General features: G+C 43.7%; 2 protein-coding genes across 2 annotated transcripts in view; one reads left to right on the top strand and one right to left on the bottom strand.

Moving 5' to 3' along the window:
• Window positions 1–20,235, top strand: part of LOC311141405 (NLR family CARD domain-containing protein 3-like) — a 674,300-nt gene that overhangs the window by 520,876 nt on the left and 133,189 nt on the right. Inside the window, exons 2-3 of the mRNA XM_084176721.1 lie at window positions 19,442–19,588; window positions 19,709–19,753. The gene's annotated coding sequence lies outside the window, so the exon portion shown is untranslated. The remainder of the gene's footprint in view (window positions 1–19,441; window positions 19,589–19,708; window positions 19,754–20,235) is intronic.
• The window catches only part of LOC311141252 (NLR family CARD domain-containing protein 3-like), a 390,310-nt gene that overhangs the window by 176,585 nt on the left and 193,490 nt on the right, over window positions 1–20,235 (bottom strand). The window lies entirely within an intron of this gene.

Consider the following 20,235-nt stretch of genomic DNA (forward strand, 5'->3'; position numbering starts at 1 on the left):
GAGACAAATCCAGTCCCTTTGAACTACCTAGATCTGTCCAGCAGGGTTGCCCACTCAGTCCTCTGCTCTTCGCTGTCTCCCTTGAACCCCTGGCGATACAAGGGATCATCCTAATATCCAAGGTCTTAAAGTAGGAAACATAGAAAGCATCATTTCGTTATATATGCAGACGATGTGCTTTTATACCTCTCAGACCCAGTAGCCTCTGTCCCTAACCTACTAGACTTAATCAATTCATTTGGTAAACTATCTGGAAATTCAATAAATTGGGGAAAAAGTGACCTCATGTGTATCTCAGATAATTTTACAACAAGCGAGCTAGATAGGATACCATTTAAAGTGGTGCATGATCACTTAACTTACCTGGGACTAAACATACCTAGAAACCCAAAGTTAATCTTCAAGCTTAACTACAGTGATCTGGTTGCAAAGCTAAAACAAAACATAGAGAGCTGGGGAATATTGCCTCTTTCTATGATGGGGCGCATTAATGCCATAAAAATGGTTTCTCTTCCCAGGTTCCTTTTGTAACCAACTTCACATATCCCCCCAGAAGAAAGGAACATGGACACCCACACTTCAGGTTGACTCGGTTTTTATCTGCAGTAAAATATATCAAACAGTGATGACAGGCATTGACAGGACGGTCACATCCACACGTTCACTGCTCTCAGAATATCTCTCTCAGACTGAATCCACAAAGTGATCGTATAGTATACATGCGTTGTGTTTAGAAAATAACAAAAATATAGAAAAGCATACCTGCAGTAAAAGATATCAAACAGTGATATAATAATATATAATATGCCATTTAGCAGACCCTTTTATCCAAAGCGACTTACAGTCATGTGCGCATACATTTTTACGTATGGGTGGTCCCGGGGATCGAACCCACTACCCTGGTGTTACAAGTGCCATGCTCTACCAATTGAGCTACAGAGGACCTGATGACAGGCATTGACAGGACGGTCACAGCCTCACGTTCACTGGTTAGGTAGGACACAATATATATTTTAGATAGGAGCAACAGTAGTGATACATACCCTCAATGTGAAGTAATATTAATCCATAAATACAGAGCACAAGTACAACCCTTTTATATAAACCTTTTAAGGTATTAAAAAAATAAACATTCACTTAGTTTCAATAAGTCACCTGCTGGCAATAGCTAGCGTGACGTTGTAGTGCAGTGACCAACAGTGCTAGTTAGCTCATCATTAACATGGCTAGCTAAGCCAGCAAAAACTTGGTTCACTTGCTGAAATAGGTCTTCAATACATTAACGGCAAAATAAATATATACAGTGGGGAGAACAAGTATTTGACACACTGCCGATTTTGCAGGTTTTCCTACTTACAAAGCATGTAGAGGTCTGTAATTTTTATCATAGGTACACTTCAACTGTGAGAGACGGAATCTAAAACAAAAATCCAGAAAATCACATTGTATGATTTTTAAGTAATTAATTTGCATTTTATTGCATGACATAAGTATTTGATACATCAGAAAAGCAGAACTTAATATTTGGCACAAAACCATTGTTTGCAATTACAGAGATCATACATTTCCTGTAGGTCTTGACCAGGTTTGCACACACTGCAGCAGGGATTTTGGCCCACTCCTCCATACAGACCTTCTCCAGATCCTTCAGGTTTCGGGGCTGTCGCTGGGCAATACAGACTTTCAGCTCCCTCCAAAGATTTTCTATTGGGTTCAGGTCTGGAGACTGGCTAGGCCACTCCAGGACCTTGAGATGCTTCTTACGGAGCCACTCCTTAGTTGCCCTGCCTGTGTGTTTTGGGCCGTTGTCATGCTGGAAGACCCAGCCACAACCCATCTTCAATGCTCTTACTGAGGGAAGGATCCCAAGATCTCGCGATACATGGCCCCATCCATCCTCCCCTCAATACGGTGCAGTCCCCTTTGCAGAAAAGCATCCCCAAATAATTATGTTTCCACCTCCATGCTTCACGGTTCGGATGGTGTTCTTGGGGTTGTACTCATCCTTCTTCTTCCTCCAAACACGGTGAGTGGAGTTTAGACCAAAAAGCTCTATTTTTGTCTCATCAGACCACATGACCTTCTCCCATTCCTCCTCTGGATCATCCAGATGGTCATTGGCAAACTTCAGGCGGGCCTGGACATGCGCTGGCTTGAGCAGGGGGACCTTGCGTGCGCTGCAGGATTTTAATCCATGACGGCGTAGTGTGTTACTAATGGTTTTCTTTGAGACTGTGGTCCCAGCTCTCTTCAGGTCATTGACCAGGTCCTGCCGTGTAGTTCTGGGCTGATCCCTCACCTTCCTCATGATCATTGAAGCCCCACAAGGTGAGTTCTTGCATGGAGCCCCAGACCGAGGGTGATTGACCGTCATCTTGAACTTCTTCCATTTTCTAATAATTGCGCCAACAGTTGTTGCCTTCTCACCAAGCTGCTTGCCTATTGTCCTGTAGCCCATCCCAGCCTTGTGCAGGTCTACAATTTTATCCCTGATGTCCTTACACAGCTCTCTGGTCTTGGCCATTGTGGAGAGGTTGGAGTCTGTTTGATTGAGTGTGTGGACAGGTGTCTTTTATACAGGTAATGAGTTCAAACAAGTGCAGTTAATACAGGTAATGAGTGGAGAACAGGAGGGCTTCTTAAAGAAAAACGAACAGGTCTGTGAGATCCGGAATTCTTACTGGTTGGTAGGTGATCAAATACTTATGTCATGCAATAAAATGCCAATTACTTACTTAAAAAGCATACAATGTGATTTTCTGGATTTTTGTTTTAGATTCTGTCTCTCACAGTTGAAGTGTACCTATGATAAAAATTACAGACCTCTACATGCTTTGTAAGTAGGAAAACCTGCAAAATCGGCAGTGTACATAGCCCCATTTGCTATTGACTTTAGGATATATGAACCAGTTTTCCAAAACACTTATGTTATACAGCTTTAAACCGTTTTTATATACCGAGGAACACGAACCTGCTCTCAGAATATCTCTCTCAGACTGAGGAGCGGGCAGACCAACTTCCCAAATAGGGGAGAGGCACTCCAAACCCACTAGTTGTTCTTTCAAAAGAAAATAGTACAAAAATGCTAAGTCCGAAGACCTCTCGCATTACCAACCTTACTACAATGGCAGCAAATATTTTTATGAATTCAGTAACACAAAATTAAAGGAAACTTTATTTACATCACCCCTTTTCCTGAAGTTAATGGTTTCACCCACTACTCCACCACGAACTGCACCGTTCTTTGATGTCTACATTGCACCCAGGTTGATGGAAACTTTACATTTTCACTTTGTTACACTTTATCTTTGCCAGAATCTTCCTATTTGTCTTACCTCGTCATTTTTTAAGACTTTGGACTCGGCAATCTTGTCATTTGTCTGGGGTTACAAAAACCATCGTATTCGTAAAGCCCACTTGAAAAAGCCCAAGGAAAGTGGCGTCTTAGGCCTCCCCATCTTTAAGCATTATTACTGGGCAGCAAATGCCAGGGCGTTAACGTCCTGCCAACTGGGTTTCCCTGATCAGTTGGACACTGTTGTCCCCCTGTGGCATTAACGTCCTGCCAACTGGGTTTCCCTGATCAGTTGGACACTGTTGTCCCCCTGTGGCATTAACGTCCTGCCAACTGGGTTTCCCTGATCAGTTGGACACTGTTGTCCCCCTGTGGCATTAACGTCCTGCCAACTGGGTTTCCCTGATCAGTTGGACACTGTTGTCCCCCTGTGGCGTTAACGTCCTGCCAACTGGGTTTCCCTGATCAGTTGGACACTGTTGCCCCCCTGTGGCATTACAGTTTTTCTCAATTGCTAAAACACTAAAACCCATTGGCTGAACAAAGTTCTCAGTTGCCTGGACTCATTTAGCTAATTATGCAGTCTGTTGTCAATACCTTAAACCATTTCACATGGTAAAACACAATATGCAGATCTCACTTAGACTTTTCAGCAAAACTCTAAACACATTCTCATTCTCCAAACACATTCTGCACTCTAATGCACATGTCATCCAATGGCAAGAGGCAACAATCAAACACAAATAGAGAACACATGTCATTGATTGAACACAACCACTCAAAACGGATTTAACCTGTTTCAAATGATGCGACACAACCAATATAAGGCAGTTCAGAGAGCAAACAGGTTGTTGAAGGTGGGAAGGAGAAAGTCTGAGAAGAAACAATGTGAGAGGACGAGGATGAGTGCGTATGCCAGGTGGGCGACGAGGAGGAAGAGGAGGAGGAGGAGGGCAAGAAAGAGGAAGAGGAGGACGAAGAGGAAGAGACAATGATGGAAAAACATGAAATTTGTTTTGAGATTAAAAATGTACTTCTCCCTGAGAACTGTATGTTTTGAACAATGTGTTTTCTATTTTTCTGTGTATTGTTTACTGACTGCTTGAGAGTGTTTATCATTTTGATCACTTTGTTTATGATTTGAGAGCAGTGTTTGATTTTGAACACAGGTAAAAACTGTTTTGAGGGTGAATGTTTCATTTTGCGAGAGGAGTCAGAGGTTTTGTAAATAGTGCTTGAAGATGAGGTTTCGTGTTTAATGTTTTCAGGAAATGGAGCAAGGTTTCAGAAATTGTGTTTTAGCAATTGAGAACAACTGTAATGCCAAACACCACAGACTACAATTAAAATGTACTTTCCATAAATATGACCATTTACGTCACATTAAATTAATCTATTTTTCATATATCACTTCTAAACTGACAAATAAACATCAAATATACCTTTTACAAATACATCAGCATGTTTAATACATTTGTTTCAAGCAATATAGCATATGCTTTGAATACTGGTCTGTTGGGCAAATATGCAGTTTTGGCCAAATTCTCATATCACTTTGCTCAATGTGTCACATCCAAGGCTTTTGTATGGCTGTTGAAATGTGCAGAACAGTAATCAGCTATGCCTGCCCCATATGTACAGCCCTCTTTGAGTTGTTGCTGGTGCTGCTTTACTTTCATGTGACCTGCGCCTCCCCTTGTCACACTCCATTGAAGCAGCATCAGCTCTCACAACTCCTCTCTGATTGCTTCCAGTGTCGCCAAAGTGCTGCCAATACACAATTAGTCCATCCCATCTGATATAGCAGTGGCTCCCTCATTGAACGTAGCTACTGCCATACTGGCAATGAGGCTTTTGCCCAAGAAGACAGTTTTGGGGCGTCGCGACCATATTAGAGTTCAGACATTCATTTGCATTCTGGGTTTCTCCGTGCTACATTCTTTTGAGGATGTTATCATTTGACATCCTGTGATATACAGGTACCATTTTCTGTGCATCCTCTCAATTAAAGAATGTAAGGCCTTTTGTGACTGGGTGGATCTTCACCATTTTCTAGGGCTGGCTGGTACCAGCACCAATGTACAAGCCTATCCCGTAGTTGGAAGTGAATCATCTCTTGTGCCAAGAGCCATCAAAGGATCCATGAATGTCTATGATGGCATCCTCATCCTCCTTCAGCAACTCTGCTATGTCTGGGTCTATATCTGCATATTCTCATTTTGTCTCTCTTTACGTGGATTCCTCGCGGGAGATATTTTCAAACGAGCAAGCGCTGTGCGGCACATGAGGCCTTTTAACCAATCAGGTTGCCGGAAAGTGCCATTAAACGGCAGTAACCAATCAGGTTGCCGGAAAGTGCCATTAAATTCCAGTAACCAATCAGGTTGCCGGAAAGTGCCATTAAACGTTAGTACATTTACATTTATGTCATTTAGCAGACGCTCTTATCCAGAGCGACTTACAAATAGGTGCATTCACCTTATAGCCAGTGGGATAACCACTTTACAATATATATATATACATGTATATATATATTTTTTTTCTTTGGGGTGGGGTAAGGGGGGGTAGAAGGATTACTTTATCCTATCCCAGGTATTCCTTAAAGAGGTGGGGTTTCAAGTGTCTCCGGAAGGTGGTGAGTGACCGCTGTCCTGGCGTCATGAGGGAGCTTGTTCCACCATTGGGGTGCCAGAGCAGCGAACAGTTTTGACTGGGCTGAGCGGGAACTGTGCTTCCGCAGAGGTAGGGGGGCCAGCAGGCCAGAGGTGGATGAACGCAATGCCCTCGTTTGGGTGTTGATCAGAGCCTGAAGGTACGGAGGTGCCGTTCCCCTCACAGCTCCGTAGGCAAGCACCATGGTCTTGTAGCAGATGCGAGCTTCAACTGGAAGCCAGTGGAGTGTGCGGAGGAGCGGGTGACGTGAGAGAACTTGAACGGTTGAACGGTTGAAGGTTGAACACCAGACGGGCTGCGGCATTCTGGATGAGTTGTAGGGGTTTAATGGCACAGGCAGGGAGCCCAGCCAACAGCGAGTTGCAGTAATCCAGACGGGAGATGACAAGTGCCTGGATTAGGACCTGTGCCGCTTCCTGTGTAAGGCAGGGTCATACTCTCCGAATGTTGTAGAGCATGAACCTACAGGATCGGGTCACCGCCTTGATGTTAGCAGAGAACGACAGGGTGTTGTCCAGGGTCACGCCAAGGCTCTTCGCACTCTGGGAGGAGGACACAACGGAGTTGTCAACCGTGATGGCGAGATCATGGAATGGGCAGTCCTTCCCCGGGAGGAAGAGCAGCTCCGTCTTGCCAAGGTTCAGCTTGAGGTAGTGATCCGTCATCCATACTGATATGTCTGCCAGACATGCAGAGATGCGATTCGCCACCTGGTTATCAGAAGGGGGAAAGGAGAAGATTAGTTGTGTGTCGTCTGCGTAGCAATGATAGGAGAGGCCATGTGAGGATATGACCGAGCCAAGTGACTTGGTGTATAGCGAGAATAGGAGAGGGCCTAGAACTGAGCCCTGGGGGACACCAGTGGTGAGAGCACGTGGTGCGGAGACAGCTTCTCGCCACGCCACTTGGTAGGAGCGACCGGTCAGGTAGGATGCAATCCAAGAGTGAGCCGCGCCGGAGATGCCCATCTCGGAGAGGGTGGAGAGGAGGATCTGATGGTTCACAGTATCAAAGGCAGCAGACAGGTCTAGAAGGACAAGAGCAGAGGAGAGAGAGTTAGCTTTAGCAGTGCGGAGAGCCTCCGTGACACAGAGAAGAGCAGTCTCAGTTGAATGACCAGTCTTGAAACCTGACTGGTTTGGATCAAGAAGGTCATTCTGAGAGAGATAGCAAGAGAGTTGGCTAAAGACGGCACGCTCAATAGTTTTGGAGAGAAAAGAAAGAAGGGATACTGGTCTGTAGTTGTTGACATCAGAGGGATCGAGAGTTTTTTTTTTGAGAAGGGGTGCAACTCTCGCTCACTTGAAGATGGAAGGGACATAGCCAGTGGTCAAGGATGAGTTGATCAGCGAGGTGAGGTAAGGAAGAAGGTCACCGGAGATGGTCTGGAGAAGAGAGGAGGGGATAGGGTCAAGCGGGCAGGTTGTTGGGCGGCCTGCCATCACAAGTCGCAAGATTTTTTCTGGAGAGAGAGGGGAGAAAGAAGTCAAAGCATAGGGTAGGGCAGTGTGAGCAGGACCAGCAGTGTCATTTGACTTAACAAACGAGGATCGGATGTCGTCAACCTTCTTTTCAAAATGGTTGATGAAGTCATCCACAGAGAGGGAGGAGGGGGGGGGGGATTCAGCAGGGAGGAGAATGTGGCAAAAAGCTTCCTAGGGTTAGAGGCAGATGCTTGGAATTTAGAGTGGTAGAAAGTGGCCTTAGCAGCAGAAACAGATGAAGAAAATGTAGAGAGGAGGGAGTGAAAAGATGCCAGGTCCGCAGGGAGTCCAGTTTTCCTCCATTTCTGCTCAGCTGCCCGGAGCTCTGTTTTGTGAGCTCGCAATGAGTCATCAAGCCACGGAGCTGGAGGGGAGGACCGAGCCGGCCGGGAGGATAGGGCACATAGAGAGTCAAAGGATGCAGAAAGGGAGGAGAGGAGGGTTGAGGAGGCAGAATCAGGAGATTGGAGGAAGAAGTATTGAGCAGAGGGAAGAGATGATAGGATGGAAGAGGAGAGAGTAGCGGGAGAGAGAGAGCGAAGGTTGCGTTGGCGCATTACCATCTGTGTAGGGGCAGAGTGAGTAGTGTTGGAGGAGAGGGAGAGAGAAAAGGATACAAAGTAGTGGTCGGAGACATGGAGGGGAGTTGCAGTGAGATAAGGAGAACAACAGCATCTAGTAAAGATGAGGTCAAGCGTATTGCCTGCCTTGTGAGTAGGGGGTGGACGGTGAGAGGGTGAGGTCAAAAGAGGAGAGGAGTGGAAAGAAGGAGGCAGAGAGAAATGAGTCAAATGTAGATGTAGGGAGGTTGAAATCCCCCAGAACTGTGAGGGGTGAGCCATCCTCAGGAAAGGAACGTATCAAGGCGTCAAGCTTATTGATGAACTCTCCAAGGGAACCTGGAGGGCGATAGATGACAAGGATATTAAGCTTAAATGGGCTAGTGACTGTGACAGCATGGAATTCAAATGAAGAGATAGACAGATGGGTCAGGGGAAAAATTGAGAATGTCCACTTGGGAGAGATGAGGATTCCTGTGCCACCACCCCGCTGACCAGATGCTCTCGGGGTATGCGAGAACACATGGTCAGACGAGGAGAGAGCAGTAGGAGTAGCAGTGTTTTCAGTGGTAATCCATCTTTCCGTCAGCGCCAAGAAGTCGAGGGACTGGAGGGTAGCATAGGCTGAGATGAACTCAGCCTTGTTGGCAGCAGAACGGCAGTTCCAGAGGCTGCCTGAGACCTGGAACTCCACGTGGGTGGTGCGTGCAGGGACCACCAGGTTAAAGAGGCAGCAGCCACGCGGTGTGAGGCGTTTGTGTAGCCTGTGCAGAGAGGAGAGAACAGGGATAGGCAGAGGCATAGTTGACAGGCTGCAGCAGATGGCTCGAATAATGCAGAGGAGATCGGAATGAAATGAACTAAACATCTGGGAAAGGAGAGAGCGGGGCCTCCCTCACCACAACTCCCAAATATAACTCCCAACTTCCACCTCAGAATCTATAATTGTTGTAAACTACAGCGGTTCAATGTTTTCTAGGAATAGACTAACTTAGTTTATTCAGCTAGCTAACTAGGTGCAGTATTATTCCGTGAAAAACGTCCGGGCAGCTAGTCATAAGACGCCACAACCAGCTAGCATGCCGGACTCCAACAACACGGTTTAGCGCCAATACTCGGCCACAACAAACCACCAGTGTATCAACACGCAAGCAGATCGTTCGTGTCCGTGTCTAACGTTGTGGATTAGTCCCGACAGCTTGAGCGAGTCCGTCGTCAACTTATTCAGCCAGCTAGTTAGCTAGAATAGTTATCAAACTAGCTAGCCATTGCTTTCAGACAAAGAAGAACCCCTCCTTTCACGGCACGAACACACAGAGAGAGCCAAACTAACGTTAACTAGTCACCCATGTCCCGAATTCCTTGAACGACTCGGGCTATCAATATGTAAAAAACAAAACACAAATGTAGGTTATGACTTACCCCTAGCAGCTACTGTTAGCTAGCCAAGTGCAAAGCTAGCCACTGAATTGATTCAGCCAGTTCGCGTCTGTTCGCTCGGTCGTTCCGGCTGTTGTTTACTAGTAGCTATCCAGGTAGCAACAAGCTAGCTAAATTTCAAGCACAGTAGCCACTTGCTACCTAACGTTAACGGTTCAGACAATGAGGTTAGAAAACAGCTGAATGGTAGGCAATTATTGTATGTAATTATTGTAGGCATCCAGCTGGCTGAAGAACTGTGGGTAAAATCAAAGACCAACATTGGATGCATGAAACACACCAATTTTAGCTGTTAGGAAACCATCTGGTGATTATCGTGTTGTGCAAGACCTTAGACTAGTAAACGATGCATTACTTGCTAGAGCACCCCTGGTGCCAAACACTGGCACCATTTTATACCAGGTGCCTCCAGGTAGTTGTTGTTTTTCGGTGATTGATTTGGCAAATGCTTTTTTCAGTATCCCTGTGGCTGAAGAGTAACATGAGTGGTTCTCATTTACGTTTCTTGGTAAAACAAATGGACTTGGACTGTGATGCCCCAGGGGTATGTTCAATCAAATGCCATCTTTGCCCAAGAAATGGCTAGGAACCTAGAGGGTTTTGTTGCCCCTGGTGGAAGCATTTTGGTTCAATATTTTGATGATTTGTTGGTTTGCTCAAAATCAGAGGAGATATGTCACGAGGACACTCGGGCATTGTTGATTTTCTTAGCAGAAAATAGTCATAAAGTTTCCTCCAGTAAGATGCAGTTATTCCAGAGCTCCGTTAAATATTTGGGTCATGACATTATTTCTGAGGGCCGCGCCCTCTCCAAAGATAGATTAGATGCAATTAAAGTTTTGCCTAAACCTGTTACCAAGCAGCACATGATGTCTTTGTTGGGTGTGGCTGGTTACTGTCGTCCATGGTTGAAACACTATGCAGAGATAGTTCAACCACTGCAGGATTGTATTTATGGGAGAAAGATGGAGGCGAGTGAAGTTGTGGTCTGGACTGATGAAACTTGTGTCCTCTCTGTTGGAGGCTGTTAAACTCCCCTCGTCAATCTCGGTGATAAAGTGTCAGGCCCATACTCCCTCTAAGGATAACATTTCTCTGGGGAATGCCAAGGCTGACTGTGCTGCTAAATTGTCTGCTTCTTCTTCTGTTTCCCCCTTCCTACAGATGGCAGCAGTTCCAGCTCCCACCAACCCTTTCTCTGTTAATGATATCATTGCTTTACAGGCCATGGCTGATGCTTTCAGAAACTCAAGTGGGCGGAGTGCTGTCATAAGGACACCTCGTGTGTATGGCTTGATGTGTGGAGCAGACCTGCCATGCCCCATTGTACATTCCAGTTCCTCGCAAAATTGTCACATGGTCAAGACCTTGTGTCAAAAGGAGGGATGGTGGATCTTGTAAATAAATATTGGGGTACAGTAGGTTTTACTGTGTTTGCAGGAAATTTCAGTAAGACATGCTTGATTTGTATGACTAACAATGTTGGACGTGGCATTTCAGTATCCCCCGCATCCCATCCAAGGCCTGAAGGACCTTTTGAGCAGTTAATGATGGAGTTCATTGAGTTGACCCCTTGTGAGGGGAATAAGTATTGTTTGGTGACTGTTGACATGTTTTCTAAATGGATTGAAACTTTCCCTTGCAGGAGAGCCACAGCGAGAGAGAGATCATACCTAGGTGGGGACTGCCATCAAAAATATATTCTGACAATGGTGGCCAGTTTGTGAATGAGATTGTTCAGTCCCTGTCAGAGGCTTTGCAGATTGATTTGAGAACACATTGTGCCTATCATCCCCAATCTGGGGGCGCAGTCGAAAGGACCAACCAATCTTTGAAAACTAAATTAACCAAATTAATTGGTGAAACAAGCCTGACATGGGTGAAAGTGCTTCCATTGTCACTGATGACGATGAGAGGCAGATCCCCTACAGTCACTGGTCTCTCTCCACATGAGGTGCTGACTGGCCGTCCCATGTGGATGACAAATACACCTTTTTCCCAGAACAGGTTGTCCCTGCAAGAAATGGAGGAAGGCTTGGTTGAGTGTTGTGTCACCCTTAACAGTGTTCTTAAGACTCTTTTCCCCCGGTTGAAGGCGTCTTTGCTAAATCTAGCAGATGGAGCTGAACACTGTTTGAACCCAGGTGATTTCATGGTGGTGAAAGACTTCAGGAGAAATAGTTGGAAGGACCCCTGTGTAGAGGCCCGTACCAAGTTCTTCTGACCACCCCCCTCTGCGGTGAAGGTTGCTGAGAGAGATACCTGGACCCACCTGTCGCACTGCAGACGAGTTCCTGATCCAGAAGAAGATGGGGCCTGGCCAGTTCCGGTGGTGCAGTGTGGCCCTCCTCTGTATTAGCACAGTAGTGCTAATAAGAACTGTAGGTTGTCCTCTTGTTGGAGATCTGACAGAGGATGAGAAGAGTCCCGAGCCAAAGGGGCCAACGCAGTCACGGAGTAGTGGCCCAGAAGTAGATGGTAATGACAGAAGGAGTCCTGAGCCAAAGGGGCCAACACAGGCCTGGAGTAGTGGCCCAGAAGTAGATGGTCATTGTAGAAGGAGAACCCTGCTGGGCCCTCACAACCATAAGGACAATTTGTTCTTTTCTAGAGCAGAAATGGTTGCCGACCTGACATCAAAAGAAAAGGACTGTTGGGTGTGTGGGATGGGTCCGGTTAAGGTAGGGGCAGGCTTGCCCCTTACAGGAGTCCCAATAGGGATGAACTTTATTATAGCATTGGCAGGAAAAATTCCTTTTTATACTATGACCAGCAATGTTAAGGTATATAATCAACCCAATGTATCCTATTACCTGAGGCCTGGTAATGTCTCACTCCCGCCCATTTCAGTGGCTGGGGTGATGACTGCCCCTTGGTGTATTAGAGGATATGGAGATCACGATTTGGGTGAATTGAAATGTAATTGTAATATGAATCTTAATGGATCAAATGTTTGCAATTTAACAGTGATACAGGAGAATGGTCAGGCCGATAAGGAACCGTTTAAAATGTGGGTTGACAAACATAGCACAACTCTGAAAGGAGCCCCGAATGGCACCTATTGGCTATGTGGTAAGATGGCTTACTATAGCCTTCCATCGAACTGGGGAGGTACTTGTACTGTTGGATTTTTGGTGACTGCTATGAGAACCGTTCCAGATAACGAAAAGGATCTGAAGGCTCTGTTTAGAGACTACAAACTTCCTGGAATGAGGAGAGATAAGAGGTCTCTAGCTGACGTCACTCACACTCAGGCACCAGCCTCCAGGTTCTTTGGGGTGTTTTTCTCTGGGTATGGAGTTGCATGTGCCCTAGACCAAATTCGTGACATCTCTAGACACATAGAGCAATTTGGCAATGCTACTAGAAATGCCCTAGAACAATTGAATGGGGAACTAAAAGAATTGCTTAAGTTAGCTCTGCAAAACAGAGAGGCTCTTGACTATATTCTGGCAGGTCAAGGGGGCACTTGTGCAGTCATTGATGATGAATGTTGTACTTTTGTACTCCCAGATCACTCTTCTAATGTGACTGATCTTCCAGAAAACATTGCCACTGTTGCTGAGAATAATTCCCCAAAACCAGAGTGGATGCTTGCAACTTGGTTGGAATCCCTGTTTGGAAGTTGGGGAACCCAAATTGGCCAATGGGCTGCAGCATGCATTTTTTGCTTAGTTTGCTATGTTGTGTTATTAACATGCTATAAGGCTATCAGTGTCTCCAGGGCTAATAAGATCTCAGCAGCTGTCATGTGTTTTCTTTTTTTTGTTTTGTTCCATCAACTTTGAAATGCAAGAGAAAGGCCACAATATAATATTGCAGTTTAGGCGCAGTTTAGATTTTGGCCACTAGATGGCAGCAGTGTTTGTGCAAAGTTTCAGATTGATCCAGTGAAGCATTGCAATACTGGACTATTTTGTATCAAGTATGCCCAAATGTGCTGAATTGGTCAATTGATACATTTCCAAGTACATAACTATACAGAACATACAAAAATGATATGGTAATACAAAATGTAAGTTTACACACTCCCAGGAATGTCATAAATGATGGATCATTAGCTTATACACTAACTTTCACACATCTAGATGGCCGGGCGGGGAGGGTGTAGAGCCAGAGACAGCAGGGGTTCAAACTGTAGAACCCAGTTCCTACATTTCAATATAAAAATTGATTTTATCAAACAAAACTATGTTACATTTTATCTCTGGGACCCTTAGGATGACAAATCAGAGCAAGATTACTGAATGTAAGTATATTATTTATCTTCAGAGGTGAATGTATCAAACCAGTTGCCGTGATACGTTAATGCAGAACATATGTTAATACAACCCGATTGTGGTAAGTAACTATGGAAACAATGGTTAAACCTTCAGAGATTTATTCACCTCTGAATCTACATATCCCTTGTGTATGTGTGTGTATTTTTGATAGATCCACTCCCGTTGATAAAAGTATAACCTTATTGTAGATTTGAGCTTTATGATGATGATTATTAATTAAATTAGATTAGCTCCTGTTAATAGAAGGATAACCTTTATTATGATTTATTATGATGATAGTATCATGAATTAAATTATGTAATGTCTTTTTGATAGAACCTCCTTTGATTTAAGTCATACGCATTACATTTGAACAATTATTATCATAGAAGTGATAAGAGGGGGGAATGTGGAGGAAAAATGTATAGTCTGGAGGGACAGCCTTGAAAATGTTCATATTGTCCACTCTGTCATAAACAATCATTGGTTCCTGCCTGTGCTGGGTAAAGATATAAGGGGGGGTGGGGGGGAGGGGGGGGGGGGGGGGGGTGACGGACGTCATGACCCCTTTCTTAAGACCATCTGGCAGAATGTCCAGAATATGTTCTATAAGTTAAGATAGGAGATGGTGCCAGTCACATGCAGGACCCAATCAAATGAATCATGTTTATGTAGGTTTTTGTGTAGCCGTATAAGGCATTATGAAAGGACCATCACTTCAGACCGGCACTTTATGCATCTAAGTTTGACTGTGACCTCTCGCTGACAATAAAGAATGTTTCATTTAAGATTGACTTTGAGTGTCCTTGTGTTGAATTTCCATGACAGTTGCAACCGAGGACAGACGGTTTTACACACTTCAGCACTCGGCACTCCAGTTCTGTGAGCTTGTGTGGCCTACCACTTTACGGTTGCTCCAAGACATTTTCACTTCACAATAACAGCACACAGTTGACCGGGGCAGCTCTAGCAGGGCAGAAATGTGATGTCTCAGAATTTTGACGAACTGACTTGTTGGAAAGGTGGCATCCTATGACGGTGCCACATTGAAAGTCACTTTGCTCTTTTGTAAGGCCATTCTACTTCCAATGTTTGTCTATGGAGATTGCATGGCTGTCTGTTCGATTTTATACACCTGTCAGCAACAGGTGCGGCTGATATAGACAAATCCACTAATTTGAAGGGGTGTCCACATACCTTTGACCATGTAGGGTATATTGAGACAAATTACAGACAGTAGCCTACAAGTAGCAAAATAGAACTCAATTAATTGAACATGAAATGTATTTCAATATGATTGAAATAGGCCTATAGCCTGATGTTTATATTTTAATGCAGTCATCTCAGTTTTCATTTGAAGCATAATTGTATACATCACTTCTTTGTATCGATTGCGAAGACATTGGCAACTAGGTATTTGTAGTCAACTTTGTTGTGAAGTTATTGGAAGTCACAGAGATACGGATAGATCATGTAATTCTATGCTTAGCGGAGATCTTCTGTGTATAAAGTGACACCGGAAACCGGGCCCTGGATAAGAGCAACTGCTAAATTACTAAAATGTTCAAGGTAAATGTTTTATACCAAAAATCGATCAAATTGTATTGGTCACATACACATATTTGAAAAACAATACCCACAAATCCCCAAAATAAAAATAAGAAATTAAGAAATATCAGGAAAAAACAATGCCTTCACTAGAATACAGTATATACATATAAAGAGGGTAAGCAGTATGTAAACACTATTAAAGTGAACAGTGTTCAATGACTAGGTACATAGGGCAGCAGTCTCTAAGGTGCAGGGTAGAGTACTGGGTGATAGCCAGCTAGAAACAGTGACTAAGTTCAGGGCAGTGTACTGGGTGATAGCCAGCTAGAAACAGTGACTAAGTTCAGGGCAGTGTACTGGGCAGAGGCCAGCTAGAAACAGTGACTAAGTTCAGGGCAGTGTACTGGGCAGAGGCCAGCTAGAAACAGTGACTAAGTTCAGGGCAGTGTACTGGGCGGAGGCCAGCTAGAAACAGTGACTAAGTTCAGGGCAGTGTACTGGGCGGAGGCCAGCTAGAAACAGTGACTAAGTTCAGGGCAGTGTACTGGGTGATAGCCAGCTAGAAACAGTGACTAAGTTCAGGGCAGTGTACTGGGCGGAGGCCAGATAGAAACAGTGACTAAGTTCAGGGCAGTGTACTGGGCGGAGGCCAGCTAGAAACAGTGACTAAGTTCAGGGCAGTGTACTGGGCGGAGGCCAGCTAGAAACAGTGACTAAGTTCAGGGCAGTGTACTGGGCGGAGGCCAGCTAGAAACAGTGACTAAGTTCAGGGCAGTGTACTGGGCGGAGGCCAGCTAGAAACAGTGACTAAGTTCAGGGCAGTGTACTGGGCGGAGGCCAGATAGAAACAGTGACTAAGTTCAGGGCAGTGTACTGGGCGGAGGCCAGCTAGAAACAGTGACTAAGTTCAGGGCAGTGTACTGGGCGGAGGCCAGCTAAAAACAGTGACTAAGTTCAGGGCAGTGTACTGGGCGGAGGCCAGCTAGAAACAGTGACTAAGTTCAGGGCAGTGTACTGGGTGATAGCCAGCTAGAAACAGTGACTAAGTTCAGGGCAGTGTACTGGGCAGAGGCCAACTAGTCTGATGGCCTGGAGATTAAAATCTCATAAAACTGGACTGTATATAATTATTTTTCAAACTTTTTTTTAAATATTGATGTCACAAATGTATCATTTGTACAGATTGTATATGTCGTTACATGAGTTTGTTACATTTGACAATGTAAAACCTAGCAGTACTATTTATTTCTCTGAGAGTGAGGCAGATATATAGCATTTTGGAGAAAAAAAAATAGATTATTTGTCTATCTGAAATGAAACCATCAAGTGATAGATTTTAAACAAATACATTTCTGTCATGAAATAATCCCATGCCAAGATTAGATGGTGAAAAAACCCACACATATCTTTAATCATTTCTTTAAACAAAAAAAGGTAATTTACCAGGGTTTCTGAAAATGGTTATATAGCATTTTTGGAATTAAACTCTTCTTATGTTTCCCCATCTGAGCTCAGAGTAGATGAGAGACTTAATGTTTGTCTCTGTTGTGTTGAAGTCCAATCAAGCAGGAGAGACCAGCCTCCCCTGTACCCATCTGTGTGTCCATAAAGAGTGACTGGTCTATGGTTCAACCTAGAGTGAGGGAGACTTTTCTACTGACAAAGGTAAGAAGAACTCATGGGTCACGGTCAGTGAGTTAAACAACACTGACTCTAGTCATTTCTCCTCTCCCATTTTCCCATTTCTTTTTGTTCTTTTCATAATCCATAGGCTAATTAATTTTTCAATTTTCATAGTCCTAAAACACAAAATTCCCTCATGTTAGTGTGTGTTTGTGTGTGTGTGCAATCCTTGGATGTTTTGTCCACAGAAACCAACAAGAGAGATCAGAGTCAGAGATTCTCAGGGGTCAGTCTTCCCAGAGTCATCAAACAGACCTGGCCTCCATATTCAGTGTATGAGGTCCTGTTATGTACATTTGTTTTTGTTTACCTCAAGTAAAGTTGATCTGTCAATCATTAATTAATGTGTTAATGAGAAAGCCTTTCTTCTCTTGCTTAACTTATTTAATTTATTTATTTCCGTTTATAGCCGTATATATTTTAATATATTTTACCGAACAGGCACTCAAGGCACGTGTGTCTCTCTCTGTCTCTCTCTCTGTCTCTCTCTGTCTCTTTCTCTGTCTCTGTCTCTCTGTCTCTGTCTCTCTCTGTCTCTGTCTCTCTCTCTCTCTGTCTCTCTCTCTCTCTCTGTCTCTCTCTCTCTTCTCTCTCTCTTCTCTGTCTCTCTCTCTTCTCTGTCTCTCTCTCTTCTCTGTCTCTCTCTCTGTCTCTCTGTCTCTCTCTCCTTTCCTCCCCCTTCCTCTCTCTTCCTCCCCCTCTCTCCAGGTCTTTGTGATGTGTGGCTCAATAATCTACATGGTGATGTGTCCGGATGGGGAGGTGGATGCTGCGTTGGGCTTTGCCTACGTCCTGGCCTGGGTGTCCTTCCCTCTGTGTCTGGTCAGTGGTCTCGTCTACATGGTACTGAGGAAGAGGGAATGAGAGAGGGAGGGAGGCTGAGGTTAAGGCCTCACACCACCACCACCAGCAGAACACAGCACTTTGTCCCAGGGTTGGAGTCAATTCAGGAAGTACACTAACGTTACAATTCTCTTCAATGCTTCTTAATGTTTACCTTCTGAATTTATTGAAATTTAAATGGAATTGAGCCCAACCATGCTGTGCCCACTGACCACCAGAGGAGGCTGGTGAGGGGAGGATGAACGGCTCATCATAATACTGGAATGAAGTGAATGGAATTGTACGTATGTGTTTGATGCGTTTGATACCATTCCATTCATTTTATTCCAGTCATTATTATGAGCCTGTCCTCCAAGCCACCAGCCACCACTGCTGACCACAGACCAGAGACCAGACAAACAGTCTAACTGGCAACCCACGGATACATTAGTCTGGTCCCAGATCTGTGTGTGCTTTAGCCAACTCCTTTAGATATAGAGGGCATGACAATGAGTCAGAAGAGTTGGTTTAAACAGATCTGAATCAGGACACTAAGAGTTGGTTTCAACAGATCTGAACCAGGAAACTAAGAGTTGGTTTAAACAGATCTGAATCAGGAAACTAAGAGTTGGTTTCAACAGATCTGAATCAGGAAACTAAGAGTTGGTTTCAACAGATCTGAATCAGGAAACTAAGAGTTGGTTTCAACAGATCTGAATCAGGAAACTAAGAGTTGGTTTCAACAGATCTGAATCAGGAAACTAAGAGTTGGTTTAAACAGATCTGAATCAGGAAACTAAGAGTTGGTTTGAACCACACAGATCTGAATCAGGAAACTAAGAGTTGGTTTAAACAGATCTGAATCAGGAAACTAAGAGTTGGTTTCAACAGATCTGAATCAGGAAACTAAGAGTTGGTTTAAACAGATCTGAATCAGGAAACTAAGAGTTGGTTTCAACAGATCTGAATCAGGAAACTAAGAGTTGGTTTAAACAGATCTCAATCAGGAAACTAAGAGTTGGTTTCAACAGATCTGAATCAGGAAACTAAGAGTTGGTTTAAACAGATCTGAATCAGGAAACTAAGAGTTGGTTTAAACAGATCTGAATCAGGAAACTAAGACTTGGTTTCAACAGATCTGAATAAGGAAACTAAGAGTTGGTTTAAACAGATCTGAGAGAGAGAGAGAGAGAGAGAGAGAGAGAGAGAGAGAGAGAGAGAGAGAGAGAGAGAGAGAGAGAGAGAGAGAGAGAGAGAGAGAGAGAGAGAGAGAGAGAGAGAGAGAGAGAGAATTAACAGGCCTGGCCTGGTCCTACCAGTGTTTAGTTGTACCTTTACCTTCCTGTAGTTGGTCATTTGGAAGGATTCTGTATGTAGGAATTGTCTAATATCACTCCCAATGTGTTCTCGCAAGGGAGGTATTGAACGGGGGTGTCAATTTTGACCGCTACCTTTTTGAGAAAAAAAGTATTACTTGTTAAACTATCTCTTTCTCTGAGCAATTGTATTAGTATAACATCTTTTAATTTAATATTTGAACTTATAAGTTAGAGATATGTTGAAACTGGATCCGTCATAATGATTCAACATTTTATAGTATGCCATGGCCATTACTGGCCAAAGGTTAAACTACTGTTATGTTAATGATATACTATGGTGTTGTGCCACTAGACTTTGACCAGATATTATTGCATCCAAAGATCAACTGTACCTAGAACATAGATACAGAGCCACTTGTCATCAGGAAGGTGCTCTCTCAGCAGAACGGAAAATATCTCAATGACTTGACATGTTCTGGTTGTGAATACAGGCTACAAGGTAAGAATCTTCCAAGGGATTATTGTAAAGTGTGTAGGGAAATTAAAGATATGGTATTATTATAGTATAGAGAATGACAGTAAAACACTCAGATCTAACAGTCCATTTCACCTGGGACAGGTACGTGACAGTTCAATCATACAAAATGGCGCTAACTGGGCGTAGGCAAGTCAAATTCAAAAACATATTGTTTATATCTCGTATTATAGGATTCGTATATCGTGGTTATTTTACAATTTGTAAAAATGTTAATGTATCATAGTTCTAAATCATCTTTCAGAATATCAGAACTTTTGTTGTTTTCAAAATTACAATGAGCTTCTACTTCCTGTGTAATTTGGTATGAAACCTGAACGTACTTTTCTTAACATTGATATTATGAATTAAATAAAATAATATCATAATCATATCAGACCTGTTGAACAAAGCAACACACTAGAATGAGTGGAATTATTACAAGAGAAAGTGGGACATTATTATTATTATTATTATTATTATTATTATTATTATTATTATTAATAGTTCCACTACATGGAGAAAAGGTTAAAAATATCAGTCATGACTACGTGTTGATGTGATTGCATTAAATCTCCTGACCGTTTGGACGTATCTGTTAGTAAATGTTTTATTTCTAAGAGATAATGAAT

Source organism: Coregonus lavaretus, assembly GCF_964263955.1.
Source record: "Coregonus lavaretus genome assembly, chromosome: 2".
Lineage (NCBI taxonomy): Eukaryota > Metazoa > Chordata > Actinopteri > Salmoniformes > Salmonidae > Coregonus > Coregonus lavaretus.